The sequence below is a fragment of the Triticum aestivum genome, chromosome 1B (assembly GCF_018294505.1).
Source record: "Triticum aestivum cultivar Chinese Spring chromosome 1B, IWGSC CS RefSeq v2.1, whole genome shotgun sequence".
NCBI lineage: Eukaryota > Viridiplantae > Streptophyta > Magnoliopsida > Poales > Poaceae > Triticum > Triticum aestivum.
Window position 1 is genome coordinate 263,800,327 of NC_057795.1, and position 12,403 is coordinate 263,812,729.

Genomic DNA, 12,403 nt, shown 5'->3' on the forward strand with positions numbered 1-12,403 from the left:
AGATCTTTATGACAAGAGAAGACGAGGAGAAGACAACATTCATCACCCCATGTGGTACATATTGCTTTTTACGGATGCCTTTCGGGTTGAAGAGTGCTGGCTCGACCTTTGCAAGAGCAGTCCAAATTGGTTTTGAGCCCCAGCTACATAGAAATATGGAAGCGTATATGGATGACATAGTGGTCAAAACCAAGGACAAAGCAACACTTGTGCAAGATCTGGAGGAAACATTTACAAACCTGCGCAAGATCAACCTCAAGTTCAACCCTGAGAAGTGTATCTTCGATGTCCCGTCCGGCAAGCTTCTCGGGTTCTTTGTGTCGCAGCGCGGGATTGAGGCGAACCCATACAAGATCAAAGCCATCGAGCAAATTGAGGCACCTAAGCGGATCAAAGACGTGCGTCGGCTCACTGGTTGCATTGCCGCCATGAGCAGATTCATCTCCAAGTCCGCGGAGTGTGCCCTTCCCTTTTTCAAGATCTTGAAGAAGGCGGGTCCAATGGAGTGGACCCCAGACACCGAGGCAGCGCTGCAGGATTTGAAGAAATACCTCTCCTCTACCCCAGTGCTGGTAGCACGTAAACCACAAGAACCGTTGCTGCTGTACCTAGCAGCAACGAATCAGGTGGTTAGCACCGCATTGGTGGCACAGAGAGAGGTCGACAAAGAGGCAACAGCAACGGTAGAATCAACGGATGGTGAGCCAGAACCCTCCCCGACAGGGCTCAGTCCCGGCAAGACTGAGTCCTCGGCAAAGGCTGACACTAGAGCAACAGGGCCCGCGCGACTAAGTGAAGTGGTGCAGAAGAAGAAAATGGTGCAGCACCTAGTTTACTTCGTCAGCTCCCTCTTGCAGGGGCTAGGTCGAGGTACTCAGCTGTGCAAAAATTGCTCGTCGGCCTCCTTATGGCCTCGAGGAAGCTGCGACATTACTTCCAAGCGCACGAGATCACCATTGTCACCCGCCTCCCGTTGGAACCGATACTGCATAACCCAGATGCAACGGGGAGGATTGTGGAATGGGCCCTGGAGCTGTCAAGTTTTGGTGTAAAGTTCGAGAGCACGTTGACGATTCAGAGCAGAGTCTTAGCAGAGTTCATTGCAGAATGGACCTCGACGCCCGACGAAGAGGTACAGGAGACCACTCTCTCTGGCAAGGAAACGAGCCGCAACTGGATCATGTACTTTGATGGGGCTTTCTCGCTGCAAGGCGCCGGTGCTGGCATGCTTGTCGCACCCACTGGGGAGCACCTCAAGTATGTCATCCAAATGCACTTTCCCCGGGAGATGTGAACTAACAACACCGCCGAGTACGAGGGCTTGCTTTCCGATCTCAGGATCGCAGCGGACCTTGGAGTCAAAAAGCTCATCGTCAGGGGTGATTCACAGCTCGTCCTCAGGAAAATCAACAAGAATTATCAAAGCCCGCTGATGGAAGCTTATGTCGATGAAGTGAGGAAACTGGAGGAGCGCTTTGATGGAATACAGGCGGAGCATGTCCCCCGAGTGGAGAATGACATCGCCGACTATCTGTTGAAGCGTGCTACCCTCAAGCTACCTGTGGAACCAGGTACTTTTGTGCTTCGGTTAACTCAACCATCCGTTGAACCATCAACATGGCAGAACAAGCGGAGGAAGCTAGGCCCCAGTAAGTACTTCCCCGCAGAGCTCCCTAGAGCCGCCGATGAAGGAGTTGCCATGGACGCCGAGCCTGCCGTGGGACAACCGACTCCGGCAGGGCGCTAGGCCCTTGCCGCGGAGGCAACCGTTCCTGCGGCAGAGGAAATGCCTTTGGTCCTCGCCGTCGAACCACAGGCTCCGGCATGGGCGCAGCACACCGTCCGATTCCTCCAAATAGGAGAGCTTCCCGAGGAGCAGGAAGAGGCAGAGAGAGTAGCCCGCCGGTCTGCTCTGTACCAATTCATTGATAATGTCTTGTACAAAAAAAGACCGAATGGGGTGAAATTGAAGTGCATCTCTCGGGAGGAAGGACTGGAGCTGTTGGCAGAGATACATGGAGGCATATGTGGCTGTTCGACAAGGTTTCTTCTGGCCCAATGCCCTCCAGGATGCGACGGCACTGGTAACCAAGTGTGAAGCGTGCCAGTTCCATTCGAAGAAACTTTATCAGCCAACTCAAGCCTTGCAGACAATCCCTCTCTCCTGGCCATTCTCGGTCTGGGGGCTCGACATACCGGGCCCCTTTCCCCGCGCCATCAGGGGTTTTGAGTACTTGTACATTGCAATCCACAAGTTCACAAAGTGGCCTGGGGTGGAAGCAGTGAGGAAGGTGACAGCTTAGTCAGCCATCAAGTTCGTCAAGGGGCTAGTTTGCCGTTTTGGTGTACCCAACAGAATCATCACCGACAACGGCACACAGTCCACAAGCCACGCCTTCATGCAGTACATCAAGGATCTCGGCAGCAAGGTCTTTTTTGCTTCCGTGGCACACCCACGAAGCAACGGCCAAGCAGAGAGAGCAAATGCTGAAGTTATGCGAGGCTTAAGAACGAAGACTTTTGACAGGCTGCGCAAGAGTGGAAGGCGCTGGATTGACGAGTTGCCGGCGGTTCTTTGGTCGATCAGAACGGCGCAAAATCGAGCCACCGGCCAGACACCCTTTGCCTTGGTCTATGGGGCAGAAGCAGTTCTCCCCACGGAACTCATATATGGGTCACCTCGAGTGCTCGCTTATGATGAGCTTGAGCAAGAGAGATTGCGGCAAGATGACGCAATGTTCCTTGAGGAAGATCATCTCCGGGCGGCTGTGAGAGCAGCACGCTGCCAGCAAGCCTTGTGTCGCTACCATAGCCGCAAGGTTCATTCCCGGAGCTTTGAGGAAGGCGACCTTGTTCTTCGGCACGTTCAGTCGGCCAAGAATTCCAACAAGTTGATGCCGAAGTGGGAAGGCCCTTATCAGGTAACACGAGTCACCAGGCCTAGCGCAGTTCGCCTAGAGACTGAAGATGCCATTCCAGTAAGCAACTCCTATAACATCGAGCATCTTCGCAAGTTCTACCCATAAGGCACGGCTGCCGCCCCCTCGGCAAGCCACCTTTTGTACAAGCCTTGCCAACAAGGCATGTAACCTTCTCTACAAAGCCAGGTGCAGACCCTGAGCATAAATAAATGAAGCGCTGGCGCCCTAAGTTATAACATGCATGCTAGATTGAGTCTATCCCTCGGTTAGGTTTGATAGTGCTTAGCGGTGACTAACCCCTAGCATAGAGGTCGAGTTTGCGTCATTTTGTTCCTATCCATCCTCTTTTGTACGCAGGGTACATGAATGTTTCCGCCAAGCCAAGTGGAGGGAAGAGAACAAGCCGACGCCCCGGACCTGGCAAGCCAAGCTTGTCGAGGGCAGAAGACACGAGGGTCCACCCACGACCAGTCAGGGTTGCCGGGGGCTGCAGATTCAGATAAGGTTTCCCATCTCCTGTCATGCATTTCTGTGTGAAACTTGGGACGTACGGAACCTCATTTTGTTCCAAAGCTGTCGTGCTTCCCTCGTTCCCATCACCCAAGAGCTTCTTGGTTTGGAATATGGTTGTAACCGCGGCGGCAAGGAAGCAAGCATAGGGCTCACCCCCACTTCGTCCATGCCTCCGCCAAAGGCGTGAGTATGGACGAACGGAGTGGGGGAACGACAAGGCCTGCTGCCGGGCAGCGGTGTTTATATTGAAAATAACAAGGATTTGTTCCTTGGTATGGGCTTTGCTCACATGCACACACAAGACCCGACAAGCACCCTTTTTCCATTAATACGTTCTATACAGGTACAGTTCGTACAAAATGTAAGCATGAACAGGGAGATTACATGTTTTAGATCTAAATAACGCTCGTGGGCTTACAAATTGAAAAAAGATAAGATGTCGTAATCCCTTTCTTGTCCCTCTCCTCAGGGAATGAAACAAGAAGGCAAAAGGGCAGAAGGAGCGCCTAGGCGAGGTACGAGCAACATAAGGCACCAAGAGAACATGCTAGCGGTCGCCTAGGAGAGGGTTGGCGGTGGTGGCGCCGGAGGAAGAGCTGGAAGATGAGGCAGCGGTCCGTCAATACGCTACGAAGATGTCGGTGCCATCATACTCCGACTTGACGGCCCGCCACCTGCCTTCTTCACCTTCTCCGCCCCCCCCACGCCAGCCGCCCAAGGAGGCGACCCCGAGAAGTTCAAGGAGCCGGCGACACAGATGATGGGGTCGCCAGTGTCTCCCCGGAGCGGCGCGCCCGACGCTTAGTCGGACCCATCATCCTGCTGCCTCCTACCCTCATCGTCTCTGCCACTGTCCTCCTCACCACTCTCGCTCGAGAGTCTTCATCGTCAGAGGAGCTCTCCATGCAGCACCTTACACGATTCCCGAAGTGCCCAAAGACCTTAATGGAGAGGAGGCCACTCTCCATTAATTTGAAAAATGGAGAGTGAGCCCCTCCGTCAGGCTGTGGATGCAAGCAAAGGTCTTCCACCCTCGGCGAAGATGCATGACTTGAGGGGAGGGGAACTCGACGTCGGCCCATGTGCCGCTGTTCCCACAGCCCCTCATATGCAGCCGCAGAACCTGCGGCGGGTCCAGCTCCATCTCCCGTGCAAATGGGGTCGGGAGGCAAAGACGATGGCGCACCGGCTGGCGCAGCCTGATGAAGAACTCGTAGGGGTTGTCCCCGACGTGGCCCTCCACTGGGGGAGGGGCCGCTTGTGGACGTGAGGCCGATGCGCCGCCCCGTCCTCCTCTTCCCTGAGCGCCACGATGGCCTCGACCTCGCCGCCTCCCCCTTCCTCTAACGGCTAGCTCCGCTGCCACGAGCTCTTGGGGAGGAGCAACGCGTTGTCGAGCAGAGACACTTGCCGCCACCGATGAAGCATCACCGCGCCCTCTCGCCATGGCGAAAGGGAGGAGGGAGCAGGATTGGGGAGAGGCGGATGACGAAAGATTGAGAGGCGCCGTTCCTCCCGCTCCCCTCCTTATAAATGACAGGTTTGGGGCTCGACCGCCCCTTTCAGCCAATCCGGCTCATTAAGGTGACAGGGAGCGAGGCTGTCAACGGCCCTCCCCGCCCAATTGAAGGTGTGTGGGAATCGACCCACGTGCGCATGACTTCTTGTATCCCGCATGCCTGACATTTTCTCCGCGTCGTGCATGCGGCGTACATGGCGTGAGAGACCGGCATTATGGGACGTGTGGAGCGACGGTTCCCAAGTAAAGATAGTAAATGAGCAGCGGCCCTGCGGTCTTGAAGGGACACGTAGGCCGCCTCTTCACTGTTCACCACAAGATGACGCAAGTGTGTTTCGGTCACGCACGTGCACGCAACCCCCACTTCACGCATTCAATGCGAGTCGTGCAGAAGCACAGCGGACGGCAAGATACCACAGTAAAAACTGCCCCGCCTGCCCGCGCACCGTTCTGCGCCTGGCCCAACAAAAGTGTCGTGCTTATGTGTGGCCCAGGCCCAGGGGCTCCTGTCGGTGTACTAAAGTAGGGCACTCCTTTGTACCCCTTATTTGTGCACGGGCAGTCGGAACCGCTCCCACGACCACGCCTAAGCAGGGTGGAAATGCGGAATCAAAGCAACGCCAAGACAAAAGCATAAAGATCAAGAAGGCGAAGTGGTTTCCCCCGGCAAGGTCCTTGCCGGGGCAGCCCCCACGGCCCCGGCAAGGCCCTTGCCGGAGCAGCCTACCTGATGCCAGCAGGACGCGCCACCCTGGGGCCCCAGTTTCTCCAGCGTCACCAACTACGTTGGGACATGGGCTCAGGGGGCTCTCCATGGTGGCATGCAGATCTTTGTGAAGACAAGTAACACTTCGAATCAGAAGAGTAAAAGACGACGAACCTCGGCGAGACCCTCACCGAGGAAACCCACAAGGCCCCCGGCAAGACCCTTGCCGAGGACGACCGCAACGCCGCGACAAGACCCTTGCCGGGGCCCCGACAGGGCCCTTGCCGAGGACATCCACGAGGCCACGGCCAGGCCCGCACCCGCCAGGTTTCTGCCACTGCTCCCGTGCACCTGTCAGCCCACCAGCCGGGCAGGCACCTGCGTGTCAGCGCGAGGCTTCTCGGCCAACTCAGTGCATGCCTACGTGGTGGCATGCAAATCTTCGTGAAAGCCCTAGCACCGCGCCACCTCAGCAGCCTGCCAGCCTACATGGCACCACCGTCTCGCTGGCCCAGGCGCGTGTCGAGGCAGGGCAAAGTGGGGTAATGTGAAGGGGACACGTCAGGGGTGCATTAAATGCACTTTGTCCCGTAATGGCAAGGGATAGGCTTAATCACAATACCCCGATGCCACATCTTGTGTGCCACTGTGGCGATCCCCTTGCCTATAAAAGGAGGCCCGAGGCATCCAGGAGAAGGATTCGTACTTTTGGACAAGTTACACTCATTGTAGCTAGTTCAAGAACCTCAAGAACACTAATACACACATCCAAGCAGGAGTAGGGTATTACGCATCTCTGCGGCCCGAACCTGGGTAAACGACCCGCATGCTTGTACTGACTGCTGATCCTGCGCTCCTCACCACCCAGCGCCCCACAACCGCAGAAGGGATCCTTGTGATCCCATAGGTGTCATTTCCCACTGACAAACTTGAGAAAGGCCTTGTGTCTTGCATACAAGGTGAGAAGAACCTCAACGACCTTTTGAGCAATCAAAAGGAAGTTGTGGCCAAGGAGGGAGTTGGGTTCACACCCAAGTTCAAGAACAAGAAGAAGAATGACAAGGCCAAACGACCTCCTCCTCTCAAGCAAACTTTTCTGAAGGAGGGATAGGGTGCTCCTAAGGAGAAGAAGAACAATGTGAAGGGGGGGTGGTGTCAAGAAGGAAAATGCCACCCCTTCCAACAAAGCCGGCGACTTTAACCCTTCTTATGTGTTATGTCGCGCTAGTGATGGGCAGGTTTATGCTAAATTTGTTGGTTCTCCTTATGAGTACATTGAATGGTCTATTTGAGTTCCTAAGACCCTTGTTACTAACATCAAAGGACCCTTTACAAAATGGGTACCTAAAACCAAGCATTGATCTCTTGTAGGTGTTTGCTTCCGGTGGGGGATCATGGTTGCTCGATAGTGGAGCCATAAATCATATGACCAGAAGCAAGGACTTGGTGGTTGACGTGCACAAGATTCCATCTATGCCCACCAATGTCGAGTGGGGTGATGCCTCATCTTCCAAGGTATTGGGTCTTGGCAAGGTTGTCATTTCTCATGATCTCACGATCGAGAAAGTCATGCTTGTTGAGCCCCTTGCATATAATTTACTTTCCGTTCGTCAACTTTCACTCATGGGCTTTGCCACATTCTTTGATATTGATACCGTGGCCCTCTTGTGGAGCAAGACTCTTAAAGTAGCCTTTGTTGGGCATGTCGAGAACGGTCTTTATGTGATTAACTTTTTGGAGCAACCCACTAAGACCGCGACATGCCTAATGGCTAAAGTTGATGAGGGGTGGCTTTGGCATCGCCGTTTAGCCCATGTAAATATGAGATCTTTGCAAAGTCTTCTCAAGGGGGACCATGTCCATGGACTAACAAATGTTAGTTTTGCCAAAGATCGTGCTTGAAGTGCTTGTATTGAAGGAAAGTTACATCAGAAGGCTCACCCTCCCACGACTATCATCTACTCGAAGAGACCCTTGGAGCTCCTTCACATGGATCTCTTTGGGCCTCCATCCTTTGATAGTCTTGGCAGTAGAGAGTATTGCTTGGTGATTTTCGATGATTATTCAAGATACACTAGGGTATCTTTCTACAAGAGGAAGAGTGAAACTCAACAAACCGTCATCGACTTTGCAAATGAAGCTCAACGTCAACACAATGCAAAGATTTTGACAATAAGAAGTTACAACGGCACCGGGTTTAAGAACTACAACTTGGATGAGTTCCGAAGAGACTCCAGATCAGCCCTCCCGATGAAGAACATAAGGCGACGACGACTCTGTATCGTAAAACACAATTATTCCTTCTCTCTTGTTTTTTCTCCATGAGACGATACTTATGGAGTTGGATTTAGGGTTGTCGGAGGCTCTAGGGGCCCATAAGCCTGGGAGACGTGCACTGGGGAGGGGGGGCGTAGGCACGCCCCTGATCTGGTGGCTCCTGGATGCCTCCTCCAGTAGTTCTCTTCGCCAATATTTTTTTATATATTCTAGAAATAATCTCCGTAAATTTTCAGCCCGATCCGAGAACTTTCATTTCTGCACAAAAATAATGCCGTGGCAATTCTACTGAAAACAACACTAGTTCGGGTTAGTTCCATTCAAATCATGCAAATTAGAGTCCAAAACAAGAGCATAAGTGTTTGAAAAAGTAGATACTTTTGGGACATATCAACTCCCCCAAGCTTAAATCATTGCTTGTCCTCAAGCAATTCAGTTGACAAACTGAAAGTGATAAAGAAAAACTTTTACAAACTCTTTTTGTTCTTGTTTCTGTATATATGCTTAACTAATATTCAAGTTTTCAGAAAGGATTATGAACCAACCATGTGCATGATAACACTTAGGTCTCACATTTACTTATGCCAATAACATAACCAACTAGCGAGCGATAATAAGATATCTCAGATGCCAACAATTTGGCAAAACAATCATGAAATAATATGATAACATGGTATCTCTCTAGCCGTTTCTGAGACTGCAAAACATAAATGCAGAGAGCCTCTCAAATTCAAGCAACTAATAAACATTGTAATTCATGGTAGAAGAGATCCAGTCATGTCACACTCAACATTAACTATACCTAATGCATAAGAATGACAATAGTGCTCTCAAGTTGGTGCTTGAATAAGAAGGTGATGACTCAACAATAAAAGTAAATAACATAAAATTAAATAGATAGGCCCTTCGCAGAGGGAAGCATGGATTTGCAGCGGTGCCAAAGCCCGAAGCTTAAAATAGAGATGAATATAATTTTGAGCGGTGTACTTTTCTTGTCAACGTTATGACTGAGGATTTTCATTATCTTGCATGCTAAACACATTATCGGCGGTTCCCAACCGAAAAGGTAAAGTTTACTCCCCCTCAACCAACAATCACAAGCCATGCTAGCCAAATTCACAGGTGCCCTTCGTACCAACAACTTTGCGGGGAGTTTTTTTCACTTTGATTATAGGGCTGGGATCCAAATAACCAGCCTCTCCCGTGCAATGGCAAGTGAATAAACACCCATCGTGAGAATAACCCGCTTAGTATGGAAGATACTGACCACCCCATGTTGCTCCATGAGCGGTACGGGCACACAAAACAGATGATTATTTGAATGTTTAGAGGTGGCACATGCAAATTTACTTGGAACATCAGAGTGATACCACATATAGGTAGATATACTGGACTCAGCTAGAACATCTTTGGGATTAAGGATTTGGATGCACAAGCAGTATTCCCGCTTAGTACAGGCGAAGGCTAGCAAATAGATTGAGAAGCGACCAACCAGAGAGCAAAAATGGTCATATGCATGCATTGAGAATAATTGACATTGAATACTAGCATGAGTAGGATATAAACACCATGAACATAAATATTGTGGAGGCTTTGTTGGTTTTGAATCAACCACATGTGTGAACCTGTGCCCAGTCAAGCCACTCAAATCATTCAGAGGAATATACGATACTATCATACTACATCATAACCATTTTAACGCATGTTGACACTCAAGATAAATCATTATCCACTCCTAGATATTTAAGCATGGCATGAGCAACTATAATCTCTAATTATCATCACAAACATGTTTACTCAAAATATGCTGAATCAAGAATAATGAGCTAAACATATTTACAAAAAAACAAGAATAATTCATACCAACTTTCCATCACCGCAATCACTTCATCAAATCATCATCATTATTGCCTTTCACTTGTATGACCAAATGATGTGAAAATAATAACAATAGTGCAAGTTTGTCGTGGACTAAGATGGAATCTGCAAACATTTTAATCAAAGGAGAAGACAAGGTAAAATGGGCTCTTTGTTAGATCAACAATAATGCATATGAAAGCCACTCAACATTTTCATTGTGGTCTTCTCCTTACGACGACTCAAAGAAAAGAAAGGAATTTCAGAGAAACACACTGAATATTTTTGGAGTTTTTGGTTTTCTGAAGAAAGCAAACTAACAAAGTAGAAGCAAAAACGAGAAAAGTTATTTACACGGGAAAGCTCCCAACAAGAAAAAGAAGAAATGATAAATATTTTTTGGTTTTCTTTTAATACTACATACTAACTAAACAAGAAAAAAACTGAAAAGAAGCAAGAAATATTTTTGGATTTTTAAAGTTCTTCAAACACGTAAGAAGAAAGCGAAAATAAAACTACATGGGTATACAATGAAAAGGATGAACGCCGACAACCGGAATGAATGTGTGGTATGTGAATATAATGTCGGGGAGAAATAATACTACCCCAAGCTTAGGCTTTTGACCTAAGTTGGTCTATGGCCCCTGGTGGCCTGGATAATACCCATAATTGTAGTTCGGGTTGTACTTGAGTGCAGCCGCCACAGCTTGGCGGCTGCCTCGTTATGATGGGTCGTCCCCCTCACCCTCTTGTACTCCTCGGCCTCCTCAAGTATAAAATATCTTTGTTTTTCTTGAAAGTTAAAGAAGGCATGAGCAGGCAAAGTAATCTGGACGACTCGGCGCCTGTTAAAGATTAGTCTGTATTGAAACAGTGGCTTGCCCCTCTCAAGGAACTGGTGATGCTCCATAGCCTCATAATCTAGGAATATAGGTGGCAACAAGGTGTCATTTTCTTTCACGGGCACCCCAAGATGAGCAGCTAAGCGAGTAGCATAAATTCCACCAAAAAGATCACGAACTAGGGCATTATTATGGAAATGACATGCAACAATAGCCCCAATGTTAAATTGTCTATCTCTCAATACCATGCTCTTAAGAATGCTCAAATTAGGGGCGCAAAGATGACTAGGGTCCTGTTTACCATTTATGCATCTTGCTATGAACAAAGCAGGATAATGTATAGCAGGAAAGTGAATGCTCCCCATAGTAGCTTGTGTTATGCCTCTAGTTTCACCTCTAGTAATACTCATAAGAAATTCATTGCAATCAGATTTGCAAGGCTCTATGCATGTCCCTCAAAACAGAATTTTACATGCTTTACTAAATCCTCAATGGTCATGCGGAAAGGTTTTTCATATAATTTGAACATAACATCATGTGAAGTGCGATGGGATACATACTCGAATTTCCGCACAAAAGAATTAGTGAGATTATGGTAGTGAGAGAACTTATCTGACAAGAAGTCTGTTAACTCGGTGTTGCACACATACTTACCATAGTCCTCCTTAATACTGGCTTGATTGATGAAGGAGTCCGACGACCATTCACACAAGTGCACAAGAGCTTCCCATGGCGGTTCGAGGTCCGACTCACATATTGCAAGGCTTGGAGAGCTCTTGCTCGAAGAACCACCATGGAACATCTTCCTAAACATTTTCTACCTCTGAAAAATTTCTAAAATTTGTAGTACCTCAAAAAAAGTGAACAAAACTCAACAAAACTGATAACAACTACTCCCACAAGTGTCTAGAGGCTATATACGCATCAAAACTACTTTGGACCATACAAATTCAACATGCAAGCTCATATACATGGTCACCATAGAAAAATTTGCAAAATATAAAGCACTAGAATGAAAAATAATTGGACCATTGGAGGAGTCACATACCAAGGATTAACCCCCCAAAACAGTTTTGGAAACAGAGCTCCGAGCAAGGACATCAGAAATTGCAGGAGAATGAGCAAGAACACGGGTTTGAAAGCTATGGTGATTTTTTCTGGAGGAAGGAGAAGGTGGTGGGCTAGTGCACTAAGTGAGGGCCCCCTATGGGAAGCCCACTAGGCGCGCCCTAGGGGGTGTCCGCGTCCTTTGAGCTTGTGGCTCACAGGTGCACCCCCGGGGTGCGTCCAATGCCAAAAATTCTTATTTATTGTAGAAAAAACATATTAAATTTTCAGGTCATTACGAGAACTTCTATTCAGGACATTTTTTATTGCATAAAAAATTCAGAAAACAAGATAATAATGGCATTTCTACTTTATTAACTTTAAATAACAGAGAGTAAATAGTGGGCGCATAAGGTTGTGCTTACTAAATTCATCGACCACATGCCCCTAAAAAATAATCAATTAATAAGGTTGATCAAGTCTTATTAACAAACTATTTCCGAGTGACATGAAACCGAAGAATTTGCGTATAACACTAGGTTACCTCAGTGGGGATATGCATCTCCCCAACAATAAGAGTTTCGTATTTTTTTGACCTAACAATGAGGAAACTGGAAACCTCCAACAGTGATTGTAGTAATCTTTCAATAATGTTGATACTATTTGAAAGTGCTAGTTATCGACTAGAGGGGGGTGAATAGGAGATTTTTATCAAAGTCTT